We start from the raw sequence: 11,781 nt of genomic DNA, 5'->3' as shown, positions 1-11,781 counted from the left end.
GCTTCGACTGGCAGTCGACTATCCCCTTACGACACCAATTGTTCAAATATTTGGGGATCTTGGTAACTCTGCTCCTGGAGCTGGAATGGGCTCTCAATCTCACATCGCTAGTCACGAAGGCCTAGGTTGATCTCAAACGTTGACAGTCTCTCCCACTCAATCCCCTCAGAAGAAGGGTGCTTTTAAAATGATGATCCTCCCTCGTTTTCTATACATTCTCCAAAATATTACCTTTCAGCTTCCGGCTGGTTGGTTTCGCGAGATTGATGGCATACGTACCCGGTTCTTGTGGGGAGGTGGGAGGCCTCGTATGGCCCTGGCTCGCTGCCGGATCCCTCCCTTTGACAGGGGCATGGGTGTGAAAAACCTTCACCTCTATCTGGCCACTAGACTTATTGTGGTTCACGACTGGTTCGCTGGTGGCTGGTCCGACCTGGCTTATCGTACCGAGCTCAGGACCATGGACTTTCCGCAGCTCCTGGCCTATTGATATAGGGCTCCCATACCACAAACTATCCCACCTGTCACTATAGCAGTCCAAACGGCTTGGTGCTCTGCTCTGCGCTACATGCGGTGGGACAAGAAACATACTCAACACACACCTCTGTGGTACGGCACCTGGCTCCATGAGGTGTCGGCCCTTCAGGGTTTTCGGCAGTGGGACCGGATCAGGATTTCACTCCTTGGGGATGTCTGGGTGGGAGACCACATCAGAACCTTTTTCGACCTGCGACACCGCCACTCCCTTCATACCACCCAATTCTATAAATATTTGCAGCTCCGACATGCCCTTCGTGTAAACATCCCACCAGCCACCTCCCTCCCTGAATTCAGCCCACTAGAGGCCCAAGTCATGATGGGGAACCTTGGTAGAGGGGGGTGTCACGGATTTGCAGCTCCCTGGTGAACAATAGCCCTGCGTCCCTAGACTCACTGCGCACCCGCTGCTAAGGTTGGTTGGGTCCCTTAAAAGAAGCAGATTGCCGAGACGTGCTCATGACTCCTAAAGCCCTGAACACTGTGTAACCACAACCCCGGCTGATTTTTACCACATGGTCTGGCAATGTCCTCTCTGGCTTGTGTTGAGTCGGAGCTCAAGCAGACGTTAGGATGGTTGGTTCCCCATGACCCCTTGGGTCTCCTCCTGGGAGTATTTGATGGTCTGGACGGCTCTAGAGCCGACAAACGCTTCTTGGGCACTGAGATTGCGGTGGCTAAATGAGACATAGCTGCAGCCTGGTCCCAGGCGAAACCCCCCACTGTGCGTAAATGGCGTTGGGGGTGGATTGGTGCGCGGCCCAAGAGGAACCCCCAAGTGGCTACATTTGTTCTTCTGATCTCTGTGCAAGTTTCATTTCAGCAGTGCTACAAGCATGAGTTAGCCCCCTGGGGGTCCTTGTCCCTAGGTCATATGTCATGCTGTCTACTGTCGATGGACTTTGATACAGTGTACATGCTCATGCTGTCTTTGTATGTTTCGTTTATTATAAATGCCAATAAATTTGATTATCAAAAAATAAATCAATAAAATCACACTAACAATTAAGTCAACAATATAAGGGGCACACAAATGTAATCAACTTAATACTGCAAAGACAACAAAAGCTGCAACACTAGGAAACTCTTCTGGAGTCTCCCGACCACACCCTCAAAAAGGAAAATGTACATCCCAACAACTACTTTGCAAAGTTTGGAAAACTTATATTTACATTGAAACTTTCTTTGAATTGAAATTAAAATTGTCAAATAGCAAATTTAACAAAATACTCTCCAACTTTTATCTCTTTACATGTACTTACTAAAAAAAAAATACTTCAACTTCGAGAAAGTGTTTACCTGCTGAAAAACAATACCAATCCCAAACCCCCCAAAAAACATAAAAAAGTAAATATATGTAAATTATTATAAAATAGAAACTCACCCCAAACCGAATAAAATAAAATCTAACAACCTCAACATTTACAAACGACCAACAAATAAACATTTAAATTGAAACTGACCTGCTCCACATTACAACACTCCCAACAGCAAAGCTGTAAAAAAGTGTGCACTATCTAAGAGCATGCATGTAAGTATAAATAATAAAAGTAGTTGCATAATTTTAATTGTAAATAACAAATGTATCAACATTTTTTTATTGTAATTCTTTATCCAACTAATTTATTTTCGGATATAATGACAGAAAGAGCAAAATACATAACAGCCCAGAAAGGAAAGCAATTACAACAAAAGATGATGTAGTAATCAATGTAAAGGAACACAGCCATTCCCAAATGTGACAGAAATAGAAATAAGGAAGTTATTGCAAGATATAAGAGAGGTAAGCAAAGATATAGGGCCAGATGTAGGTAATCACATAGTAGCGATTCCTAAATACCGAATTTTAGCGATTCGTTATTTAGGAATCGGTAAATGTGATGTAGCTAATGATTCAGTAAATATTACCGAATCGGTAATCTTCGGTATTTATCGATTCGGTATTTACCGAATCGGTAATTCCCATTCATTCCTATGGGCCTGGAGGTGAAACCTTACAAGGGTGGCAGGGTGTCACATTGACACCCTGTTGCACCCCTGAATAGTGCATGGGTGCATATGTGGCACACATACATGCCCGTTTTTCGATATTTACCACCAACTTGTAGTTGGTGGTAAATAACGAATCCTTAAATGAGGAATGCACTTCCTTGAGTGCTCCCTACATTAGGGATTCAGTAAATTACCGAATCGGCACCTTAAGGATTCGGTAATTTACCGATTCCTTAAATTACTGATTCGGTAAATTACCGAATCCTTCAATATGGCCTCCTACATCTGAAAAGCCTAATACCGATAATTTCGGCCATTACAGACCGGTATTAGGCTACCTACATCTGGCCAATACGCCCTAAAGTCTCCAAACACATCTCAGGTGAGCAGCCACCTTTACCCACTTAAAAACGTTTAATTGCATGAACTAAAAAAAGCCACCTGAGATACCCCTCCTGCCCCTAGAAGATACTGAGATATCAAAATACCTGAACACTTACAAATTACTCATAGGGCCCGATTAAGGATTACGGCAGTCCAGCGACCACTGTACCCATGGTGGCGGTAGGATCGCCGCCTACTTGTCGACTGATCGCTTATTATAAGTAGGGCAGTCGGACTGCCTCAATTCTGCCGCAAGACCACTGCCACAACAGGATAGTGGATCCTGCGGTGATTGGGAAAGCAGCGGGGTATGGCAGCGCTGACAATGCAGGCACCTTCGGCGGAATTACGTTACCTTTCTGCCGACATTTTCATGGCGACAACCTCGCCATGAAAAGGTCAGCAGAAAGGCAGTGAAGGGGCCCCAAACGGCCCCAGGGCATTTTAACCCATTGTGCACTGTGGCTGGGGGCACATGTCGTGACCCCCATGCCTGCACTGTCATGTGCACACCGTGTGCCATGCATGACAGTGTGTGCATAACAGTGGAGGTGCTGCAGTGCGGCGGCATTGCCTTCAGGCTCACTCGTCGAGCTGAAGCATGCTGCCGCTGCATCACCTCCACTGGCACACCACCGGCCCGGCGGACAACTCCACATGCGGTAGTCAGGATGTCACTAGCTTGGCAGCATACTCCCGCCTGTTGCCATAGCGGTCGGGCGGTCGGACCGCCATAGTCAAAATTGAGTCCATAATGAGGAATACTTCGTGTTATATGTCAACCTAAAAAAGGATAACCAAATCCTAATTTTTTTTACAGCAGATAACTTACTAGAACTAAGACATTGTCAAACTTAGATGATGGATGGGACTTTCAAAATGTGTCCCAAACCCTTCACTCAGCGATGCACCCACATGGCCAATATCAAAACACCAATATCCCTTTTATATAGGCCCTACTTAAAAATAAACAAAGTAGTACTTACCACAAACTGTTAAACCGCATTAAACATACAACAAATAACTACTAACGACAAAAATAAATATAGACTTTGAGAAAACCATGATTCAAATCATTTAAAAAGTTAAACGTTTACCCACACACAGCCATAGAAGGCTGTTATTACTATTTCAATCAAAGCATATCGAGACACCTCCAACAATCTGAACTAAAGGTCTGATTATGAGTTTGGCTGTCCGACCGCCAGAACGCTGAATCCACTGACGCCAGTAGACAACAGCACTGGTGGTCTTCACACCACCATATTATGTGTTTACCACAGTGCCTTGGGTGTGGCTGAAGAGATCTAGCTGTGGTGACTATTTTTCCATATGTATCAATGACTATGTGAACATTTCTACTGCATATGTGTCGAATGCACATATATGCATGATAAATGTTGAAAAATACCATCTATCTAGTCTGCAGTTTGCTGGTGGTGTTGGTTCAGCCGCGGTCTTTGCAATATATATCCACCCAACTCGTAATACGGAAGTCGGACGACAAAGCTTGCGGCAGTTGGACTACGGGTACGATGGTCCACGGACTGCTGACCTCATAATAAGGCCCTAAGAGAGGAATAAGCCACAAACAGCCAATTTGCTTTTAAAATTAAAAAAAGGATAGCCTATGCGACTTTCACTGAGGTGGTTCACCACTACAACTTACCAACAGAAAGCCCTTCCTGTTATGTTTCATACAGGTACCCCGATGTAGTCTCAGGTAGTAATCAAACCTTTCACCTATATTTCCCCTGCCATTACACTACAGAAAAGTTCTTGGTACTGACCTTTTTCTTATACATTACTGCTTAAATGACGTGAGGTTTTCTCATTCATTATGCGTGAGGATTCTTAGAATCTCAGCAGGACTACCATCTCCTTCATAATAACTATGTATAAGGGTCATTCCTTTAGTCATCCAGGTCCGACATGACACAGCAAGGTAGATCCCCTGAGGGCACCACTTTGGTATATAAACACTATATCTTTGCTGAAGCAAGAGAGGAGAAAAAGGACTTCCATTCTGACACACTGACGCAAGATACTGAGGTTCCTGTATGCAGACACTCCAGCTCACAGTAGTCTGACATCCCTCGCGGGCTGTCCATTTCGAGACCAAGACGGGTCCCACAGTCTCTCACTTCAGGTAATGGGATTGGCTTTATCCTATGGAGATTTTTGGCTCTACACCTACATACATGCTAGGTACCCTTAGGTACCTCTAGTTAGGGTCACATCTTAGGAGTACGCATTATTACTGTCATGTATTTTTATACCTGCCTGTATTCATTGTTTTAGCACTATGGTAGGAATCTACCATCCTTTTACTCTGTTGGTGCTTGTAATCATTTATATCTGTTTCTGTCTTATGGTTGTTTCAGCACACCTATTTTACACTAGAATGACGCTGGTTCAATAAATGCTTATTGAAAACGTCCCCACTGTTTATTCTGTGTATATATCTGTCACAGAGTGAGCACGAGTGACTGAGTAAAAGGTACTGTACTGTTTCCACGATCCCTGATGGGACAGAGTTGTCATGTTCAATATTTGCCAAGAGCTATTTTCTCCTTGGTAAGAGGAGTTAACTGTTTCACTGTGAGCTAGCTGGTATACAGGCAAACGTAACCGGTGTAGGTGTCTGGAATCAGTCTGGCCACGAATAGGAGGACTATTACGATCCGCCCGCCACAGTAACGGAGTACAGGACCGCCCGCCGATGCTGAGGTGGTCCCGCTATGCACATTAGGATGCACCCGCCACACTGGCGGGTCCTGTGCCTTTTCCATTGCGGCCACGTGGATCTGCTGGCTGCAGACCCTCCCGCAATGGAAAAGGACTGTGCACGGCCCTGCCATGCACTACATGGCAGGCACCACGTGGTGCCTGCCACGTAGTGCATGGCAATGAGGGGGTACCATTGGTACCCCCCATGTGCGCCCCCCTTCACCCTGGGAGCTTACAACGGGCCCCCAAAGCAACGCCACCGTGGAAAGGCCATTGACAGCCAGCATCGTAATATGGATGGTGGTGTCTCGCAGACACCGCCACCTTATGCAGGCAGGAAAAGCGGTGGACGGTCTTTCCATCTGCCGTGGACCCCCCAGCAATCTTAATAGGGCGGGGGGTCTTTGCTGTGTGGATGTCGGGCGGATCACACCCGCCGGGCTAGCAGTGACTACCGCCGGCCCGGCTGGGGTGATCCTCCCGACATCCTAATGGGCCCATAAGCCCACTAATGGATTAATTTGAAGATCCTTGGGTTGGCAGACTACATTGCTCTGGGCACAGACGCCAACCCAAATTCCAAATACCATTGTGTAATGTCTATAACAACACCTTGGCACAGGAAGCCAAGACAAACAACAGTGTAAAGATGTCACAGTGTCTTTCAGTCCACACTAAGCAGAACCCAACCTACACTCTTTAAAATTTACAGAAGCATTACAAAAAAAGCTAAGCTACCAACAACTATGAAGGGCGCAATCTGTAACCAAAATTCCACCTAAACTTAGCAAACAAACCAAAAGTATGTATATCATGCTACAATTTAAAGTAAAATACTTCAAAGCAACAATGAAGTAGATTACTTAGCAATAATAGCCAAAAGCATATCATAAAATAAACACTAACCTAAACAAATCCCAAAAAAGTATAAGATAATCTTAACCTACATTAAAAATCGTTTTTAATACGTCAGTCAAAACATTAAATCAAACTACTGTGTCTTAAATCAGACTGATCTAATAACATATAAATTATTTATTTAAAAAAACACATCCTCACCAACCACAAATCTCAAAGAACTAACACAATTCATTATGTAATATAATTACAACAAATTGAATACACAATTATAAATGACAATCACACACCACTTACATAAATATTAAAATATAACATTTCCCACCCAAAATAAATAAATTAAATATATGACATACTATTCTGTAGCTACAGATCATCCTCTGTATCGACGTAATTATAAATTTAATCCACCTAAAGCGGGTAAAATATTTTCCATATAGACTAAAATAGTTTAAAAAATAAAACCAATCCAATAGAGATCTGTTGAAGCAATCTAAAGTACCTAGGAACCATAAAAAAAAAGTGTTTAAAAAAACAAAAATTCCTGGTTAAAAAAGAATAACAAGGTAAAAATGATTTGTTTATTATAAAATAAAAGAGACTTCGTTAAATAAAAAACAATAAGTCCATATGCCCATAGGACACGTTCGTAGAGAAAAACCCGCAAAGTAAAACAGTAAACCCACCTGCAAAAACATTACCAAAAGTTTATATAGATTACACTTGGTTATCAAAAAGCAAGTAACATAACTCAATATCACTTAGCATATCTAAACATTAATAAAACGCTGTACGAAAAAGTAAACCAAAACATTAGTGACACCATAACTATTAATACAACCAGATGTACAAAGAATCCACAAAAAGCACTATAACCTATCTCTAGACCTCCCTCTTGCATTGCCCTACCATCAAAATCCTAAAAAACAAGCATTGGAAATGCAATAGGTCTCGCATTAGAAAAGTTGGAGTTATTGGTCTTGTAAATGACATATTTTATTTATTTGTTGGTTTTTAAAATTGCTAAATTGATGGCTTTGTCATTTACAATGCCAATAGTTATAACTTTCGCGAATGTGACACCTATAGCATTTGGAATGCAACATGTTTTGTATTTACGTGACTTAGATGGCAGCTCTGGTCGTTAGGCCACATCTCTAGAGAGCAGGAGAGTGCAGCAGGGGAGAGAAGCACAGCAATGCAATAGGTCTCGCATTAGGAAAGTTTGAGCTATTGGTATTGTAAAGGACACATTTTTTATTTATGTGCTTGTTTTGAAAATAGCGAAATTAATAGCTTTGTTATTTACAATGCCAATAGTTTTATCTTTCGCAAATGTGACACCTATTGTAACACAATATGTGTTGTGAGGGTGGGTGAGGGGTTGAGGGTGAGGGGTTGAGGGTGAGTGAGGGTGAGGGGTTGAGGGTGAGTGAGGGTGAGGGGTTGAGGGTGAGTGAGGGTGAGGGGTTGAGGGTGAGGGGTTGAGGGTGAGTGAGGGTGAGGGTGAGTGAGGGTGAGGGGTTGAGGGTGAGTGAGGGTGAGGGTGAGTGAGGGTGAGGGGTTGAGGGTGAGTGAGGGTGAGGGGTTGAGGGTGAGTGAGGGTGAGGGTGAGGGTGAAGGTGAGGGGTTGAGGGTGAGTGAGGGTGAGGGGTTAAGGGTGAGTGAGGGTGAGGGTGAGGGTGAGGGGTTGAGGGTGAGTGAGAGTGAGGGTGAGTGAGGGGTTGAGGGTGAGGGGTTGAGGGTGAGTGAGGGTGAGGGTGAGTGAGGGTGAGGGGTTGAGGGTGAGTGAGGGTGAGGGGTTGAGGGTGAGTGAGGGTGAGGGTGAGTGAGGGTGAGGCGTTGAGGGTGAGTGAGGGTGAGGGTGAGTGAGGGTGAGGGGTTGAGGGTGAGTGAGGGTGAGGGTGAGTGAGGGTGAGGGTGAGTGAGGGTGAGGGTGAGTGAGGGTGAGTGAGGGTGAGGGTGAGTGAGGGTGAGTGAGGGTGAGTGAGGGTGTGGGTGAGTGAGGGTGAGGGTGAGTGAGGGTGAGGGTGAGTGAGGGTGAGGGGTTGAGGGTGAGTGAGGGTGAGTGAGGGTGAGGGTGAGTGAGGGTGAGGGGTTGAGGGTGAGTGAGGGTGAGGGGTTGAGGGTGAGTGAGGGGTTGAGGGTGAGTGAGGGTGAGGGGTTGAGGGTGAGTGAGGGTGAGGGGTTGAGAGTGAGTGAGGGTGAGGGTGAGTGAGGGTGAGGGTGAGGGGTTGAGGGTGAGTGAGGGTGAGGGTGAGTGAGGGTGAGTAAGGGTGAGGGGTTGAGGGTGAGTGAGAGTGAGGGCGAGTGAGGGGTTGAGGGTGAGGGGTTGAGGGTGAGTGAGGGTGAGGGGTTGAGGGTGAGTGAGGGTGAGGGGTTGAGGGTGAGGGTGAGGGTGGGTGAGGGTGAGGGGTTGAGGGTGAGTGAGGGTGAGTGAGGGTGAGGGGTTGAGGGTGAGTGAGGGTGAGTGAGGGTGAGGGTGAGTGAGGGTGAGGGTGAGTGAGGGTGAGTGAGGGTGAGGGTGAGTGAGGGTGAGTGAGGGTGAGTGAGGGTGAGGGTGAGTGAGGGTGAGTGAGGGTGAGGGTGAGTGAGGGTGAGGGGTTGAGGGTGAGTGAGGGTGAGGGGTTGAGGGTGAGTGAGGGTGAGGGTGAGTGAGGGTGAGGGTGAGGGGTTGAGGGTGAGTGAGGGTGAGGGTGAGTGAGGGTGAGGGGTTGAGGGTGAGTGAGGGTGAGGGTGAGTGAGGGTGAGGGTGAGGGGTTGAGGGTGAGTGAGAGTGAGGGTGAGTGAGGGGTTGAGGGTGAGGGGTTGAGGGTGAGTGAGGGTGAGGGTGAGGGGTTGAGGGTGAGTGTGAGTGAGGGTGAGGGGTTGAGGGTGAGTGTGGGTGAGGGTGAGTGAGGGTGAGTGAGGGTGAGGGTGAGTGAGGGTGAGTGAGGGTGAGGGTGAGTGAGGGTGAGTGAGGGTGAGTGAGGGTGAGGGGTTGAGGGTGAGTGAGGGTGAGTGAGGGTGAGGGTGAGTGAGGGTGAGGGGTTGAGGGTGGGTGAGGGGTTGAGGGTGAGTGAGGGTGAGGGTGAGTGAGGGTGAGGGGTTGAGGGTGAGGGGTTGAGGGTGAGTGAGGGTGAGGGTGAGGGGTTGAGGGTGAATGAGGGTGAGTGAGGGTGAGGGTGAGTGAGTGAGGGTGAGGGTGAGTGAGGGTGAGGGTGAGGGTGAGTGAGGGTGAGTGAGGGTGAGGGGTTGAGGGTGAGTGAGGGTGAGTGAGGGTGAGGGTGAGTGAGGGTGAGGGGTTGAGGGTGAGTGAGGGGTTGAGGGTGAGTGAGGGTGAGGGTGAGTGAGGGTGAGGGGGTGAGAGGTTGAGGGTGAGTGAGGGTGAGGGTGAGGGTTTGAGGGTGAGTGAGGGTGAGGGGTTGAGGGTGAGTGAGGGTGAGGGAGAGTGAGGGTGAGGGGTTGAGGGTGAGTGAGGGTGAGTGAGAGTGAGGGTGAGGGGTTGAGGGTGAGTGAGGGTGAGGGGTTGAGGGTGAGTGAGGGTGAGTGAGAGTGAGGGTGAGGGGTTGAGGGTGAGTGAGGGTGAGTGAGAGTGAGGGTGAGTGAGGGGTTGAGGGTGAGGGGTTGAGGGTGAGTGAGGGTGAGGGGTTGAGGGTGAGTGAGGGTGAGGGGTTGAGGGTGAGTGAGGGTGAGTGAGGGTGAGGGGTTGAGTGTGAGTGAGGGTGAGTGTGAGTGAGGGTGAGGGTGAGTGAGGGTGAGGGTGAGTGAGGGTGAGGGTGAGTGAGGGTGAGGGTGAGTGAGGGTGAGTGAGGGTGAGTGAGGGTGAGTGAGGGTGAGGGTGAGGGTGAGTGAGGGTGAGGGGTTGAGGGTGAGTGAGGGTGAGGGGTTGAGGGTGAGTGAGGGTGAGGGGTTGAGGGTGATTGAGGGTGAGGGTGAGTGAGGGTGAGGGTGAGGGGTTGAGGGTGAGTGAGGGTGAGGGTGAGTGAGGGTGAGGGGTTGAGGGTGAGTGAGGGTGGGTGAGGGTGAGGGGTTGAGGGTGAGTGAGGGGTTGAGGGTGAGGGGTTGAGGGTGAGTGAGGGTGAGGGGTTGAGGGTGAGTGAGGGTGAGGGGTTGAGGGTGAGTGAGGGTGAGGGGTTGAGGGTGAGTGAGGGTGAGGGTGAGGGGTTGAGGGTGAGTGAGGGTGAGGGGTTGAGGGTGAGTGAGGGTGAGTAAGGGTGAGGGGTTGAGGGTGAGTGAGGGTGAGTGAGGGTGAGGGGTTGAGGGTGAGTGAGGGTGAGGGTGAGTGAGGGTGAGGGTGAGTGAGGGTGAGTGAGGGTGAGGGTGAGTGAGGGTGAGTGAGGGTGAGTGAGGGTGAGGGTGAGTGAGGGTGAGTGAGGGTGAGGGTGAGTGAGGGTGAGTGAGGGTGAGGGTGAGTGAGGGTGAGGGTGAGGGGTTGAGGGTGAGTGAGGGTGAGGGGTTGAGGGTGAGTGAGGGTGAGGGTGAGGGGTTGAGGGTGAGTGAGGGTGAGGGTGAGAGAGGGTGAGGGGTTGAGGGTGAGGGGTTGAGGGTGGGTGAGGGTGAGGGTGGGTGAGGGTGAGGGTGAGTGAGGGTGAGGGTGAGGGGTTGAGGGTGAGTGAGGGTGAGTGAGGGGTTGAGGGTGAGGGGTTGAGGGTGAGTGAGGGTGAGGGTGAGGGGTTGAGGGTGAGTGAGGGTGAGGGGTTGAGGGTGAGTGAGGGTGAGGGTGAGTGAGGGTGAGGGGTTGAGGGTGAGTGAGGGTGAGGGTGAGTGAGGGTGAGTGAGGGTGAGGGGTTGAGGGTGAGTGAGGGTGAGGGTGAGTGAGGGTGAGGGGTTGAGGGTGAGTGAGGGGTTGAGGGTGAGGGTGAGTGAGGGTGAGGGGTTGAGGGTGAGGGGTTAAGGGTGAGTGAGGGTGAGGGTGAGTGAGGGTGAGGGTGAGGGGTTGAGGGTGAGTGAGGGTGAGGGGTTGAGGGTGAGTGAGGGTGAGGGTGAGGGTGAGGTTACATGCTTTTCACTTTCTTCAAAGGTTGTCCGTGCATCAAGGGTAGTTGACTGAACTTTAAGTATAATAATTGTACGTACTCTTCGGTGGCATTGAGCTCACACCCTCGAATGGTCTTCGGTAGTATTGTTTCCTGTAGAATTCTATTTCCTGCTTATAAAGCGCATGTCTCGGTCAGTATCCGCAAAGTGGTATGTGCATGTGAAAGTCGGAGAGTTGGAGGCGGTTAAGGAAATGCAGAACATTCTGCAAAAGTAATGGGAAACCATTTTTATCTTGAAACTGTTTTTAACCGACAGTCT

The sequence above is a fragment of the Lissotriton helveticus genome, chromosome 11 (assembly GCF_964261635.1).
Source record: "Lissotriton helveticus chromosome 11, aLisHel1.1, whole genome shotgun sequence".
NCBI lineage: Eukaryota > Metazoa > Chordata > Amphibia > Caudata > Salamandridae > Lissotriton > Lissotriton helveticus.
Note: the sequence above shows the minus strand (reverse complement) of the source record.